The 14,766-nt window shown below is 46.2% G+C and overlaps 1 protein-coding gene and 1 long non-coding RNA gene across 7 annotated transcripts in view; one reads left to right on the top strand and one right to left on the bottom strand.

The window, feature by feature from the left end:
* Window positions 1-14,766, bottom strand: part of LOC135906779 (kelch domain-containing protein 3) — a 141,846-nt gene that overhangs the window by 24,921 nt on the left and 102,159 nt on the right. The window contains exon 1 of one of the 6 annotated variants that reach the window (XM_065438370.1): window positions 9,210-9,232. The exons of 1 other annotated variant lie outside the window; for it this stretch is intronic. The gene's annotated coding sequence lies outside the window, so the exon portion shown is untranslated. Of the gene's footprint in view, window positions 1-2,600; window positions 2,818-2,994; window positions 3,014-3,045; window positions 3,345-9,209; window positions 9,233-14,766 lie in introns of those variants that run through there. 4 more of the 6 variants (XM_065438365.1, XM_065438369.1, XM_065438366.1 and 1 more) reach the window with 4 other exon arrangements.
* On the top strand, window positions 2,087-7,430 carry LOC135906780 (uncharacterized). Its single transcript, XR_010565834.1, has 3 exons — window positions 2,087-2,283; window positions 5,485-5,582; window positions 7,227-7,430. It is a non-coding gene; the product is annotated as an uncharacterized lncRNA (long non-coding RNA).

Genomic DNA, 14,766 nt, shown 5'->3' with positions numbered 1-14,766 from the left:
CCTTCTACACTCTTACACTCTCAAAATAGTTGCACCCATTGGGGTGTATATTTGTCCAACAGTACACTCTTAGAAAAATTTACACCCTTTGGGGAGTATCTTGTCCAACAACAATAATCGTCATCTATCTTGCCCGCGTTTCCTTTCTTTCACGCTGCGAGCCCGGTACTTCCCAGTCACGAACGGCATGTGCGTTATCAGTGTGACGCAGCATTCTCGACAGGAAAGTAGCCAGAGCCGAGTTTTCACGAAAGGAAACGCCAGCAAGGCAGATTACGATTATTGTTGTGGGACAAATACACACCCCAAAGGGTGCAACCGTTTTAGGAGTGTAATCGTCATGTCTTTTCCGCATTTCCCTATTTTTAACGCTGCAAGCCCGGTACTTCCTAGTCCCGAACGGCTTGCGCGTTATCAGCATGACAGAGCATTCTCGACAGAAAAGTAGCGAGCGCAGCGTTTTCAAGAAAGGAAACGCAAGCAAGACAGATGACTATCGTTGTGTGGCAAGATTAGCCCCAAAGGGTGTGAATTTGTTTAAGAGTGTACACTATAAATAAGCTTACACTCCTTGTGGCGTATCTTGCCCCCGAACCATCATCGTTCGAGTTGCTTGCGTTGCCTTTCTAGAAAACGATGCGGCAGCTACTTTCCTGTCGAGAATGCTGCGTCACGCTGATAACGCGCATGCCTTTCGTGACCCGGAAGTAACCGACGCACAGCGTTAATGCCACTGTAGTTAAAGTAACGAAAGTACGCGAGATGGATGACAATTCTTGTTTGGGGCCAACATAAGCCCGAAACGGTGTAGCCCAAATCTATTTACAATAAGCAGAACTAAGGTGCTATTTTGGACGCTGAGAAATTCCACTATGCTTGCTTACTGAGCCAATCAGAGAGGATAAGATCGCAAACGTAATGAAATGGCAGGGGCCGTATTTTCTAACGATACACTGTTTCTCTTCGTATCACCCTTCGTGCAGAGCGGCAGATTCGCACGATGACGCTAGCAACAAAGTACAAGAAGCATGGATAATGAAATGAAATAAACATTCTACAGCACCCTTCGACACCATGGCTGACAACTGCGGTGTATTTCAAGCTCTGTACAAATGTAGACTGAGGCGCAAAAGTGCGTTGAATGCGGAAAAACACTCGTTCAGTTTTCTTTTTTTTTTTAACGGAAGAGACTTGTTGGGTGGCAGAAATTTCTCAGTTTTCTAAAACTAAACTCTCGAAAGATCAGCACGTCGAATTTTCAACATCGATGCTCTACGCACAACCGCCATCCCCTACAAACGCACAAATGTAATGCACGAATGACAGAAGAAAAGCAATGAGCTGTTCTGAAAGGCGAGCCATGCATGGCGTGGACAAAAGTGACAACAATGGAATCCGAATGTCGCGATGGCCGCAGTTTGATGGGGGGGATACAAAAACGCCCATGTTGCGTGCACTGGGGGCGCGTTAAATATCCCCAGGTGGTCAAAATTAATCCAGAGTCCCCCACTACGGCGTGCCTCGTGATCAAATGGCAGCTTTTAGCACATGAAGCACCCGAATTCAATTCAATATTAAACGACGTTATTCAATAATTATGTTAGGCGTGTTTGTTTGTTCCTTTTTACGACGATGTCGCATCACACATTTTCCTTTAGCTTCTTCATGCGTAAGCAAAACTTATTTTTATGCGATACGGACATGGTTGCAACCTGAAGCTATACGCTTCACGCAAGTACGTGATAAGACTTCCAATCCATGCCCCACAATGACGCGAGTTTCCAAGTGCAAACTTGTCCGTTGCGCAAAAACTACAAAATGGCAGACGAATTGGCAGACACTCGGTCAACAAATTAGGCCAAAAAATGCGATTGCAAAGATTGCGCCGAGGGAATATTTCTGCACCGTAACAGAAAGGCGTTGTTCCTGGTTAAAGACAACAATCTTATCAACATAGCTGCAGTACACAGGCGCCGAACGAGCAGGCCACACTGGAAAGATTCCCGCATGCAAAGGAGCTTTGGAAGTACGTTTTATCTTCTAAACTCACAACCTATTTCAAGGTTTCCTCGGCCGTGATCTTTCTTTCAAATCAAATCAAGGCATGTTTTTTTGCTTGGCGACAGTTTTATGCGTTGAAAATGTCCGACGCAACGCAAAAAGTGAAACCACACGAGCAACGGTACAGTTTCTCGACCGCACGGAAATAAGTGTTTGTTCGAAATCCAACTAGACGAAGACACACTGCAAAGAAGCGCCTCCCGGTATTTACACACTCTGAAGGTAAGAAATCGCATACGCGTGCATAAGTTTCACCGCAAATTCGAAACGCCTTCGCGACTGCTTAGCGCAGCTCGACACCGTCCGCTTACACAAGAACAAGCAATGCGCAAAGGGCGAACAAGCAAAACGCGTGACGAGAGAACTAATCCTTAATTAGCAAACAACCTCGCCGTACCGACGGCTTACCGCGATGTCAGGAACCGTAAAGATATGCGAGCGTCACAACACGGCATGTGTGCTTAGATGAACGCGCCGTGTTCGAAAAAAGAAAAAAAGCATGCACGCGAAATAACCATCTGCGTGCATAGTTCATTTACCCTTGGAATAGAAGCACCGAACCTGCTTGGGGAGGGATCACAGGGTGGGGGCAAGCGACCTTTCACGTTGCCCAGCCAACGTATGTTGGGGCACAGTTTTTGGAGCGATGCATGCACACTGGCCACTTCCGAGAAGCATCGGCCCCGCAGCAAGTTCCAGCGGAGCGGTCAGTTAAGTACTACATGCACGGCGAAGTTTTAGGCGAAAATGAGAGTGAGGCGCCGATCGATGGTGGTTTAAGGAGGCGGGGCGGTTACAGAGAACGCAAACCAAATACGCACAGCGCGAAACCAAGTTCTGCTGGAGGCAAGTGACGTTCCCACGTAGCCAGACAAATTCAGACAAATAAACAACCCCGCCCCCTCACCACCTGCCCCCCGCTTTCACACATACCGTCGCCGAGCTTGTTAGAAAACTCGGGATCGCCAAAGAACGGCCGCTTACTTTTCCGTTAGGCCAGCGCAGGGAGCCAGGCAGGGGGATTCCAAATTGGGTTGTGGTTTTCTTCTTTTCTTTCTGCGGATGGCCTTGATGGCGCACAGAAGCGCCAACTGTCGCTGTCTTGTCCTTTGCACACAACACTACACTCCTTCTCGCGTCTTCGGCCAAATCCCGGCAGAAAAGCAAACGATCGCGGAACTGAGAGGTGATGACACTTTTAAGAGGGCACCGTGCGCGTTCCGTTGAGCGATTTCGATTTCTCGGAGCTGACTGCGGCCATATTAAAAGAGCGGCCGCAGTGTGGCCAGCGCAGGCGCTCACTCGTTTCGCCGCCAGAGTCAGCGGCCCGCGCGTAAATTTAAACATTGGCACCGGCAGCTCGCCTGCAGAAGGCGAGTACTACTAGCTCGCGACGACGAACGTGGGAACACCCGCGCCGATATCTGCATCTTGACTTTATATCGGTTCTGCAAGCAGGAAGGAAGGCTATTTTTGTGCCCGTTCCTGCTTGCTGTGCTGATAAAGTACAGTGACAACCAGTGCGTAGCGAGAAATTTATTTGGGAAGGGAGGTTCTCCGCTGACAGCTACCACTTCTCCCCTCCTTCACCCTCTCTCTCTCTCAGGACAATGTCATCTGCAAACAGAGAGTTGCTGAGATATTCGCCGTTGATCCTCACTCCTAAGCCTTCCCAGTTTATTTAGCTTGAATACTTCTTCCAAGCATGCAGTGAATAGCACTAGAGAGATTTTGTCTCATTGCCTGACCGCTTCTTCATAGATATCTCTCTACTTTTCTTGTGGAGAACTAAAGTAGCTGTGGAATCTTCGTAGATACTTTCCAAGATATCCACGTATGCCTCTCGTGCTCCTTGATTACGTAATTCCGCTATGACTGCTGGTATTTCTACTGAATCGAATGCCTTTTCATGACTTATGAAAGCCATATAGAGAGGTTTATTGTACTCTACAGATTTCTTGATTACCTGATTGATGACATGGATGTGATCCATTGTAGAGTATCCCCTCTTAAAGCCTGGCTGTTGTCTAGGTTGACTGAAGTCTAGTGCTGCCCTTATTGGAAATTGATGTATATTTCATACAATACTGGAAGTAAGCTAATGGGCCCATAATTTTTCAATCCTTTAACGCCTCCCTTTATGTGGATTAGTACAATGCTGGCATTCTTTCAGTTCTCTGGAACCCTTGAAGTCGTGAGACGTTTCGTATAAAGGGTCGCAAGCTTTTCAAGCCTGCTATCTTCTCCATCTTTGATTAAATCGGCAGTTATTCCGTCTTCTCCTGTCGCTTTTCCCCGGTTCATGTCTTGCAAGGCTCTTCTTACTTCATCACTAGTTATAGAAGGAGCCTCCGTATACTATTCGTTACTACTTCGAATGGAGGCAGCGTGGCTGCCCTAGGTACTGTACAGGTCAGTATAGAACTCTGCTTTTACTATATCGTCGAAAGTGGTGATGATATCACCCTGCTTATCTCTTAGTGCACGCATCTTGGCTTGTCCTATGCCAAGTTTCCTTCTCACTATTTTCATACTGTGTCCATTCGTTACTGCTTCCTCAGTCTTTCTCATGTTATAATTTCGAATAACCCTTACTTCCTTCTTGTTGATTGATCAGTTTTGACAGCTCCGCGAATTCTATCTGATCTCTTGGGTTGGACACATTGATTCTTTGCCGTTTTTTTATGATGTCCTTCGTTACCTGGGAGAGCTTGCCTACTGGTTGCCTTGGTGCCTTACCTCCTACTTCAATTGCTGCTTCCGAAGTCAGTCTACTTAGGGTTTCGTTCATTACCGCTATGTCATCTTCATGCCTCTGTTTTAAGGCTGAATATTTGTTTGCAACCACCAGCCTGAACAGGTCTGCTTTTAGCCTTACTGCGTCTAGGTTGACCTCTTTCTCTCTTGATATTGAGGCAAGTCCTAGACCTCACTAACCTATGATCGCTGCACTTTATCCTGTATAATACTTCTACACCCTACACTATGCTGGGATCGGCAGAAAGAATGAAATGTATTTCATTTCTTGTTTCTCCATTAGAGCTTTTCCAGGCCCACTTCCTGTTGGTATGCTTCCTGAAGAAGGTATTCATTATTCAGAGCTTATTCCTTTCTGCGAATTCTACCAGCACCTCTAATCTAGATGCACATTTTTACGTAGTCACAATGTTTTGCTTAACTTCTGACTGAAGTTTTTCATTGCTAAGGCGTATAGCCACTTCGCATGAAATTCTGCTATCATCGTTATGCTATTTTTAGGAATGATGATATTAAAAAAAATAAATGCGCTTACGAATTGATGCATTTATATAATGTATGTCGATGACATAGCTGGTACATGACTTGAAAAAACTGCACAGCGCTAAAGACAGGGCCAAACAGAAAAGCAAGAGAGCGGACTATCGTGCGTCTTCTTGTTTGCAGGCCAGACTTGTTGCAGCACAGGTAACGGTGGAGGTAACCGTTGTTTTCCAGCCAGGTCTTCTAGTATGTGGTACGCCCACGGCTAAGTACGGAAAAGGGTATGCACTATTTTTGTAAGTCACCTATCACTCAATCGCGCTTTCGGCGTTCTGGGCATGCTATATTAGTCTAGATTTAAAAATACAGCAACGAAGCTTTGCGCTGGAGCTTCCATAGTATCATATGATGCCAGTTTCACTCACTTTCGGGGACCCGCTGTCCGTCTTGTTTGATGAGATGTTTGGAAGTAACTTGCGAACATGGTATTGTAGTCATTACGCGACGCGTGTTGTTATTTGATCACACTCGGGAGTTGATGAGGCACACAGACCGAAGCAGGACTGCTTCCTGTTTAGAAACCTTTGTTAAAATTACGGCATCCGCAGTTCGCAGTAAAATAAGGACCCATAGCTCCGAGAGATTTGAAAGTGTCGCGTCTCCTGACACTCGTCCATTCTGAAAATCGCCGAGACGTTTAGTTATAGGATGGGTTCTCCGCAGCAATAGGTAGCGGTTGGTGAGCCTCAGCTCGGCGATTGCCACAGCCGTCGGGCGTCGAGCGATCGGGCAGTGACGAGACGCTCTCCCTGTGTCCATAATTACAGAATTTTAGTGTGTCTGGTATGCCGGCAAGCGGTGGCGGTTTCTGTTCGGTTACCACGATGCTGAACGAAAACGACAGTCGCAAGCCCTGGCGACCATTCCACTCTGTCAAGATGGAATGGCAGCGAAGGCACTTTGTTCTTCATTGGAGAGCTTTGACTGCCGTCAGCTTTCGCTGCCATTCCATCTTCACAGAGTGGAATGGTGCTCATTTTGCTGGTGGCCGGCAATTCTGAGAAAAATATAAATCGATGTTCTGCCTTTTAAGGTGGATTTCTGGAAGAGCAGGTGAAATTGTCCGCGTGAAAAATCGAAATGACCAAGTATAGGTAATCTCGATTTACTGGTTTTTCTTTGCTTGTTGGGGGTGTGTCCAAAGTGAATAGCCCTAAGTAATGTTTTAACTTGTGTCGCGGGCTTCAGTACTATGTATGTTGTTAGGGGACCTTTTAGTAGCAAAATGAACAAACAGGGACTCTGTCGAAACTGAGGCGCAGCCAAGGCACAGTGCGTCGGTTGAGAGTCAACCTGCGGGCAAATGCGACGGGAGTAGCTGGTGTACCTGTTGAGAGCCGGGCGATTGGCCGATTGCGGGATATCAATCTAGGTGATCAGTAAAGGTGGCGCTAGAAGATTATACATTAATAAATTATACATTACTGTGTATGCTACCATAAAGAGTAACTCTGCCGTAGAAGCCATGGCTCTGCTAGAAGTGAATGAGTACCGCGGGAGTCTCACAGACTAATGGATAAAAAAAATAATTAGGCAGCATTATCTATCCCTAGAGAAATAAAACGAGGAGAAATAGGAGAGGGTGATCGAAGCAAAGGAGCTCACAGCGAAAGCACGCATATCACACGATCAACGAAAGAAGTAACACTTGCAAAGAGCTACAATTCGAAGTGTTAAACGCTTTTGGTGTGCCTAACCTCTCTGCATTCGACGTGACCCTGTGGCCTTGCGGACCAAGACAATTGCGTTTAAAAAGAAGTGCGCGGCGCTCTTGCATTGTTTTCGGGCAGTTGTGCATATAACGGAACGATTCTAGCTTTGCTTTTTTGCAAGTGTTAACTCATTGTTTAATTATTCATTTGCAGGCACACGCGGGCGCAATTGAATCTGAGCAGTACGGTGGCACGGTAGCGCAGATATGACTACAGACGCTCCCCTATACCGCTCGGCTTCAAGACGGATATGTTTTTGTTTTTTTTTCGAAAGGGCATTGTGCTAGTCATGCCAGTCATGCCTGCTATACGACCAGCACCCACGTCATGCAGATCTGCTTAGAATTTGTAGGACTAGCGGGACTTTCTAAATATATTCATCCACGAAAATGTGGTAAAATTGCGCTGCACGTCTCTGTTAATTTTGTCCGCTTTAGATGAATCGCATACAGGCGCAGTTTAGATGGTTGTGACACCATTATTTACTACTGAGTTACAGAGTTGAAAGCCTGGTGCTTCAGTTTACATCTGCGCGTGTGGGGGTCGGGGTTGTAGATCGTGGTATCTAGGATAGATTCCTTGATGTCATTTTTTTGTTTTTTCAAGGAGTGCCAACTTCGTACAAGTTGTCGCAGCTCTAACACACATTCGTTTTTGGTTTTTATTGTGACGCTAAAATTTACGTCACTTGATTGTATCTGCGAATTGAATATTTTTTTTTTTATGATTGAAACCTGGCGTCCGTCATAAAGTGTTACATATCGGTAGCGGATGTCCCCTCAGCTTTAGGGTGTAACAAGCGGTAAAGCTGCAAAACAAGTAACAAGTGAACAATAAGTTCGTAAACTATTGCAGCCTGCTATAATAGAATAGAGTGCGAATATTGTCAAGCGATCTTTTTCCGAATTTACTCTCATATCCTTTTTTGATTTTGCGATCAATAAATAGATAAATAAATAAATAAATAAAGAAATAAATAAATAAATAAATAAATAAATAAATATAATTAACCTGGCCAGGAGCAACCTGGTGATCTTGGTACCGGCGCGCGTGAGAAATAACATAAGATACATACGCACATATACTACATATATATAAACAAAAGCAAATTAAAAGCCCAGATTCTATACGTCTGCGTTTTGCAATATGTAACATATACAATATAATAAACATAGGCACAGCACATAACACAACATAGCATAGCATAGCTTAACATACCACTGTATAACATAAAACGTGCCTCATAAAACAGTACTTGAGATTTCCGGACACCAAGCAAATGATAATCGTCACATGCATGGAATGGGGCAAAGTTGTTCTTGTTATTGTTATCGTTATTATAATTGTTATTAATCTGTATTGCATTGCCTGCTTTCTGTTTGTGATCAGTTAGTGATAAGAACATTTTATTAGATGAACATCATAGCTTGTATTAGGGCACTCCACAACAACGAATCTGGTCACATCTATATAACCCTTGCTTCCAGTGTGGCACATAGTAGGGGCCAATTATACGCTCCTTACTTTGACCTACGTAAATCATTTGATGCAGTTTGCCGTGAGATCCTCATCACAAAGCTCCTGCAAGTGGACATACCTTCTTCCATCACTGCCCTGGAATCTTCATGATTACCTAAACAATAGATAATTCTTCGTTGGTATTACTGAACAGAGTTCTGTTGGCTACGAGGTTACAAGCAGACTTCCTCAAGGATCTGTTCTTTCCTCTCTTCTCTTCCTACTGTTCACAAGTGACATTTCGTCAGCAATTCAGCTCTCTTCATTCCTTCTATGTAGCGATGACTTAAAGCTATTTAAGACTGCCAATAGTGTTCACAACTGCATTGACCTCCAAGAAGAGATTATTTCATTCTCAAACTTTCCTGAAACCATAAGGTGCATTTAAATGCTTCGAGATAACTGTGGTATTAAGTTATATCCAAAAAAAAAAAACATCATGTGCAATTTTCATACATCATTCGGGATGCTCTACTGCTCAGGTTCGATGAAACGAAATACCTTGGTGTGCACTTCGACAAAACGCTAAGCTTCTCTTCAAAGCGCTAAAATATGCGCAACAACGTGCACTTCATGCTCTTGACATTGTTTGTCGTGCATCGCATGACATCCACTCACCCGCTGCGTCTCTGAAGATGTATTCTACTGTGTGCGTTCCACTACTAGACTATGTCTTTCTGTAGTTTCAAACGGAAGGTGCAAAATCTAATTCTGTCCTCACTGAGCGCGTCCAGAATAAATTTATGTCTATTTTGACAGGCATCGCCCTATTTCACTTTTTCCCGTCAAGCCTCAAATAATAATTAAAAGAGAACATATTACAATACAGAACATCAGTTCTAGAAAGAAGAAGAAACGTTCCCCATTTGAAGCCGTCAGTTTCGTTTTATCGCGGACAGTCCCTACGACCTCGATGAAAAACTTTATCCCTCATTAAAGGGAAGGGGCAACGGAATAGAAGGTGCGGAAGGAACTACTTGAAGTAGGCCTCCCCTATCCTCTCAGCCCACTCCAAGGTGGCCTCCTGAAGGTCGGGCCTCGAGCTGCGCAAGGCAGCCTCCCACTGCTCCTCACTAGATATTAATTGCTTGAGGAAAGGGGGAAGGGGGTGCATAGGGCACCCCCACATGATGTGATTTAAGTCTGCTTTGGGAGAGACGCAGAATTTACAAGAGGGAGAAAGGCAAATGGAGGGATGAATGCGGTGGAGGAGGTAAGTGGAGGGATAGGTGCGAGTTTGCAGCTGTCGCCACAGAACTTCACACCCGATTGACTACCCGATTGTCACGTGGTGTTACCATTCCTGAGCATGCGCAGATGAGTTTTGTGTCTTCTTTCTTTTTTCGCCTCGGTGCTCCCTTCAGTTGATAGTCGGCGTTCGTGTTGTCCACTTCTCTACTCTTGTGTCCTGTCTGCACGCCTCACTTCTGTTTTGCATAATGAATCCTTACCAACTAGCTCAGCTTTCTGTCGTTCTGAACTTCACACCTGCGCGGGGATTCGCCCATGAGTGGCGGCAAGGTTACACGGTCTAATCGGTAGTGTGTGCAAATGTTGTGGTAGGTAAAAAAAATAAGCCAATACCGCACTGTAAACGTCGCCGCCTCCGTGGCGAGGTCCGACACATATGATGCCTGAGCCCGGACTGTAATTCCTCGGGCACTGACATGAGCCGCCTCGTTTCCGGCAAGGACCGCTTGCGCGGGAGTCCAGATTAATGCCCGAGTTTGATGGAACGGATGGGCCAATAGGAGAGAAAGAGCTGGCTTACAGACCCTGTCCGCTCCGAAGTTATGTATGGCTGCTTTGGAGTCGCTAACGATAACTGATGAATTTGAGATTGAGGAATTCTCTGACAAACTGAATGCAGCTTTAGAGCACCAAATTTTTTCGATCGCTTGTGTTCTGTTTCTAGACACCTCGAAAGCATTCGACATGTCGAACCGTGACATCTTACTTGAAAAAACCTGTACCTGTTTGGTTTTCAGCGTCCATTCTACGAGTTCCATGAAAATTATCTGAGCAATTGCTCCCATGCGTAACATCGATCCCTATAGAGAGACAACTGCCGTGGCGGCATAAAGGGTATAGTGTGGCTTTGTATACATAACCACGCGGTCGTGGCATCAAATCCAGGCCGAGGCGGCCCCAGTTCCGATGGCGGCGAAATGAAAAAAAAAAGGAACGCCAGTGTATCTTGTATGGGGTGCACGTTGAAGAACCCCAGGTGGTCAGAGAATTAATCTGCCAAACTACGGCGTGCCTGATAACGAAATCGGGGTTTCGGCACGTTAGACCGCAGATGTTCTAGCTATTTTTGTAATGCCTAGATCTAAACAGCCACTTGCATTTCAGTAGGAAGTTACGTTTGAAAGCTGGAGCACTACAGCGTTCCATTTTGCATGATGTTCTTCATAATGTATTTATAAAAGATTGTGTGTCCGTTGTACCCAGATATCTTGTATTTCAGTATGCAGACGACACCGTCTTGTTAACAAAAAAAAAATTCTAATTCTAAACTGTTATCAATAATAAAAGACAGTGTATACGATGGTATGACTTAATGTACCAATAACCGCTTGTCAGAGAACCGGAAAAAAGAAACAACAAGAACATTGTGCTTTAAAATTCCGCTGAAAACGACGGTTACAGAATTGCCACTATTCCTGTACTGTCGTGATTACCTCTCTTGCCGATCTGTTCCCGTTGAGTATGCAAAGTCGATAAAAGACCTTGGCGTATTTTTCGACAGCGGCCTCTCCTGAATAGATCGATTGGTTCATATATTTGCGGCCGAGTGCGATGGACCTCGTGGTTACCTTTCAATATAAAATTCGTTGCACGAACTTTTGCAAAAGCCACTATCGATCATACATGTTCTTGCGTACAGTGTCCTGCCATATGGCATTACATTATTATCATATTGTTCCTTGCGACGGCAAAAAAAATAAATTAAATTATGGGGTTTTACGTGCCAAAACCACTTTCTGATTATGAGGCACGCCGTAGTGGAGGACTCCGGAAATTTCGACCACCTGGGGTTCTTTAACGTGCACCTAAATCTAAGTACACGGGTGTTTTCGCATTTCGCCCCCATCGAAATGCGGCCGCCGTGGCCGGGATTCGATCCCACGACCTCGTGCTCAGCAGTCCAACACCATAGCCACTGAGCAACCACGGCGGGTTCTTGCGACGGCAGTGTCGTATTGAGAGTGAATTAAAAAGTATTAATGCGGAAGTATGATATGGCTCATGAAGAGAAACATCCGAAGGCGTGGCCGGATATGGTGCAAAATGTCACGTGGTCGCAGAAACTGGCTCACGTGCCACAGCTCGCGCATACGTTGTCGTCTTCTTCCACAGCTGGCTCCGATGCCGCTCACCATGCTAGCTTTCCCATACTGCCCTTCCTAAAGCTTTAACCGTACCTCCGCGAAAGTGCTGACGGCACTGGCTCACTGCCACTCGGTGCAGTGATTTCGGTGATTTAAGTCGCTACATGTAACACTACATTCACACTTGTATTGATGCTTTTATAGGGTTTCACTTTCCCCTACATCGCCGGTTTCGGTGCTATCTCCATGTTTATACCACGAAACTTCGCTGCTCCTGTAACGGTCCACATGCCATGTGGTCTTGTTTATCCACTGGCACTGGTACGTCCCGGTTTCTCAACTTTTTGTATGTTCATTACATGCTCTCTCTCTCTCTCTTTCTTTTTGTATTGTGCACATTTTCTGATGAATAGTGCACAATGTGTGTTGGTCACTGCATATTGGTCAATCCCTCCTGCTGTGATAAGCGATAAGTGCTGTGATACACACATAAACGATATGTATGTATGTGGATAAATGAAACGGAGGCAAGCAAACGACACTTCCGTCAACGGAGGATGCCAGTCACCTTGATCGTAAATGTTTTTCAAGAGAAGAATCATTTAAACTAAACGTTATCTCTAAGAAACTCATGCGGCTATGCTATGCCGTGCAACCGGGTCGTAAGTTTTGCGATGCTTTCCTCATAAACAGTCTGACAAGAAAGGCTTAAAAGTAACTGGCTCTGCTGAGAAACGCGGGAGTGATCGCTCGATCCTCGCGTGCAACATGCCACGCGAAGAATTTAGTCGACAACCCTTCCCGACGTCGCAAGGAACAAACACCTCGGAGGGCAATACACCCATGGATGATGTATGCAACAGATACATCCCGCAAGACTTCTTGGCTCGTCGGCCACCGACCTTGTGTTGAAACTGCTTTGTCCGTTAGTGCCACCTGTCTCACTATTCATCTTTGACACGCAAGGTATTGTAAAAACTGACAATGAACATGAACTCTCACATGGTATGCGCCGAAGCACTTATAATATAAAACGCGTTAAAGAACTTGACAACAATAACGAATTCAGAATAATGAAGTCCTGTCATTGAACTGTGCGGGAAACAAATGACCGAAATCCCTGTGCGGGTGCTCAACAGGCACCTGCGCCACACTAAGAAGGCTTTCCAAGATGGGCATGCCACGTCCAACCAGTGGCCTACGACTCGGCTAGCATGGCTGACGTTAGTATAGGCCGTTTTCTCATGGGCGCCATCATATTGCTACGCAGTGGCGCCATCTATGGCCAGCCGGCATGCTGGCTTGGGCGAGCGCTCCGTCTTGTATGGCAGGTATACGCTCAGTGGTAGTTTCTGGCGTTTGTTTTCGCGCTCGTGCGGTCTGTTTAGTATGACGTGACGTCTTCTGCGTGGAAAACGGTTCTGTGACACGTACTGAAGTGGTTTTACTCGGTATGGGCGGACCCGCCGTGGTTGCTCAGTGGCTATGGTGTTGGGCTGCTGAGCACGAGGTCGCGGGATCGAATCCCGGCCACGGCGGCCGCATTTCGATGGGGGTGAAATGCGAAAACACCCGTGTGCTTAGATTTAGGTGCACGTTAAAGAACCCCAGGTGGTCAAAATTTCCGGAGTCCTCCACTACGGCGTGCCTCATAATCAGAAAGTGGTTTTGGCACGTAAAACCCCAAATATTATTATTATTATGGGCGGACTTTGTGCTGGCGTTGAGGCGCGCGGAACATGCATCGCGATGTGTGAGCGCATGTTTGAGCCAACAATCAGCCTCGGATATCAGTCGTGTATTTCTGAAAGTTCCATTCACTAACGTGACCTTATTGTAGTATTATCCCCTATTTCTAAGCTGCGGTTGAGGAGCAATGAAACATACGCGACGATCGTAACAGCGTGGGTACCGCTATGCTACGATAGGAGCTGTGCTATTATACTTTGACAAGAGTTCAAACTGTTAGCTGCAGATTACATTACGTGACTACTTGGTTCGGTGGATGAGGTTTCCACCCATGAATAAAATAATTTTGGTTAGTAATAACAGCATACCTTACAGTGTGAACTATACTTGTCCAGCAAAGCGACCGTTTACGAACTGCGCGATCAGCCTAAGCCGTGGCAGGTGCCGGATAACGGATATATTTGTTCTATATAGCGCATGGTCCAAGCATGCGGCATCAACGTTTATTGATCTATAAACGTTGTTGTGATCGGCCGTTCACTCCGCGACACCCTCCGGCCACGGCTCGCGCGATTATGATGAACGGGCCGACGGCCTCGTCAAAATGGTTTTGAAAACGGATGATTTATGGCCAGCGCGGGGCGTACCTCGTTCCGGAGAGGTTTGAGCAATTAGCATGGATACGGTCATCACTTGCCAGCCGCACAAATTGGCATGTCCCCGCCGGAGACGCGGTCAGTGCAATGATACGGCCATGACCTGTCAGAAACCCAAATTGGCATGACCACGCCCAGGACGGAGTCAGTGTGCGATCGGAGTCGGCGCACGCTTCCCCTTCCCCTGTTTGTGCCGAGTGATGTGCGTGCGTTTCCGACAGAGCCCGCTTCGGAGAGAAAGGGCAACCGACCTCCGGATAAAGCCTACACTTTGTAAAGTACTGATACTCTCCTCCTCCGCCTTCCCTCCTCCTCTCTTCTCCTCTTTTTCACGCTCTCTCCTCGACCGTAGCGCCTCCTACACTGTTCAAGCGTAGCAACGGCGCTGACATGCGCTCCTCGCCACTCCGTAGACGCTTCTCGAGCAAAAATGGCGCTGATGCACGGCGCGAGGGCCCACGTGATGCCATTAGGCCAATAGTGACGCCGCGTCGG

This window comes from Dermacentor albipictus, chromosome 7 (assembly GCF_038994185.2).
Source record: "Dermacentor albipictus isolate Rhodes 1998 colony chromosome 7, USDA_Dalb.pri_finalv2, whole genome shotgun sequence".
Classification (NCBI taxonomy): Eukaryota; Metazoa; Arthropoda; class Arachnida; order Ixodida; family Ixodidae; genus Dermacentor; species Dermacentor albipictus.
This window is presented reverse-complemented; position numbering and strand designations above follow the sequence as displayed.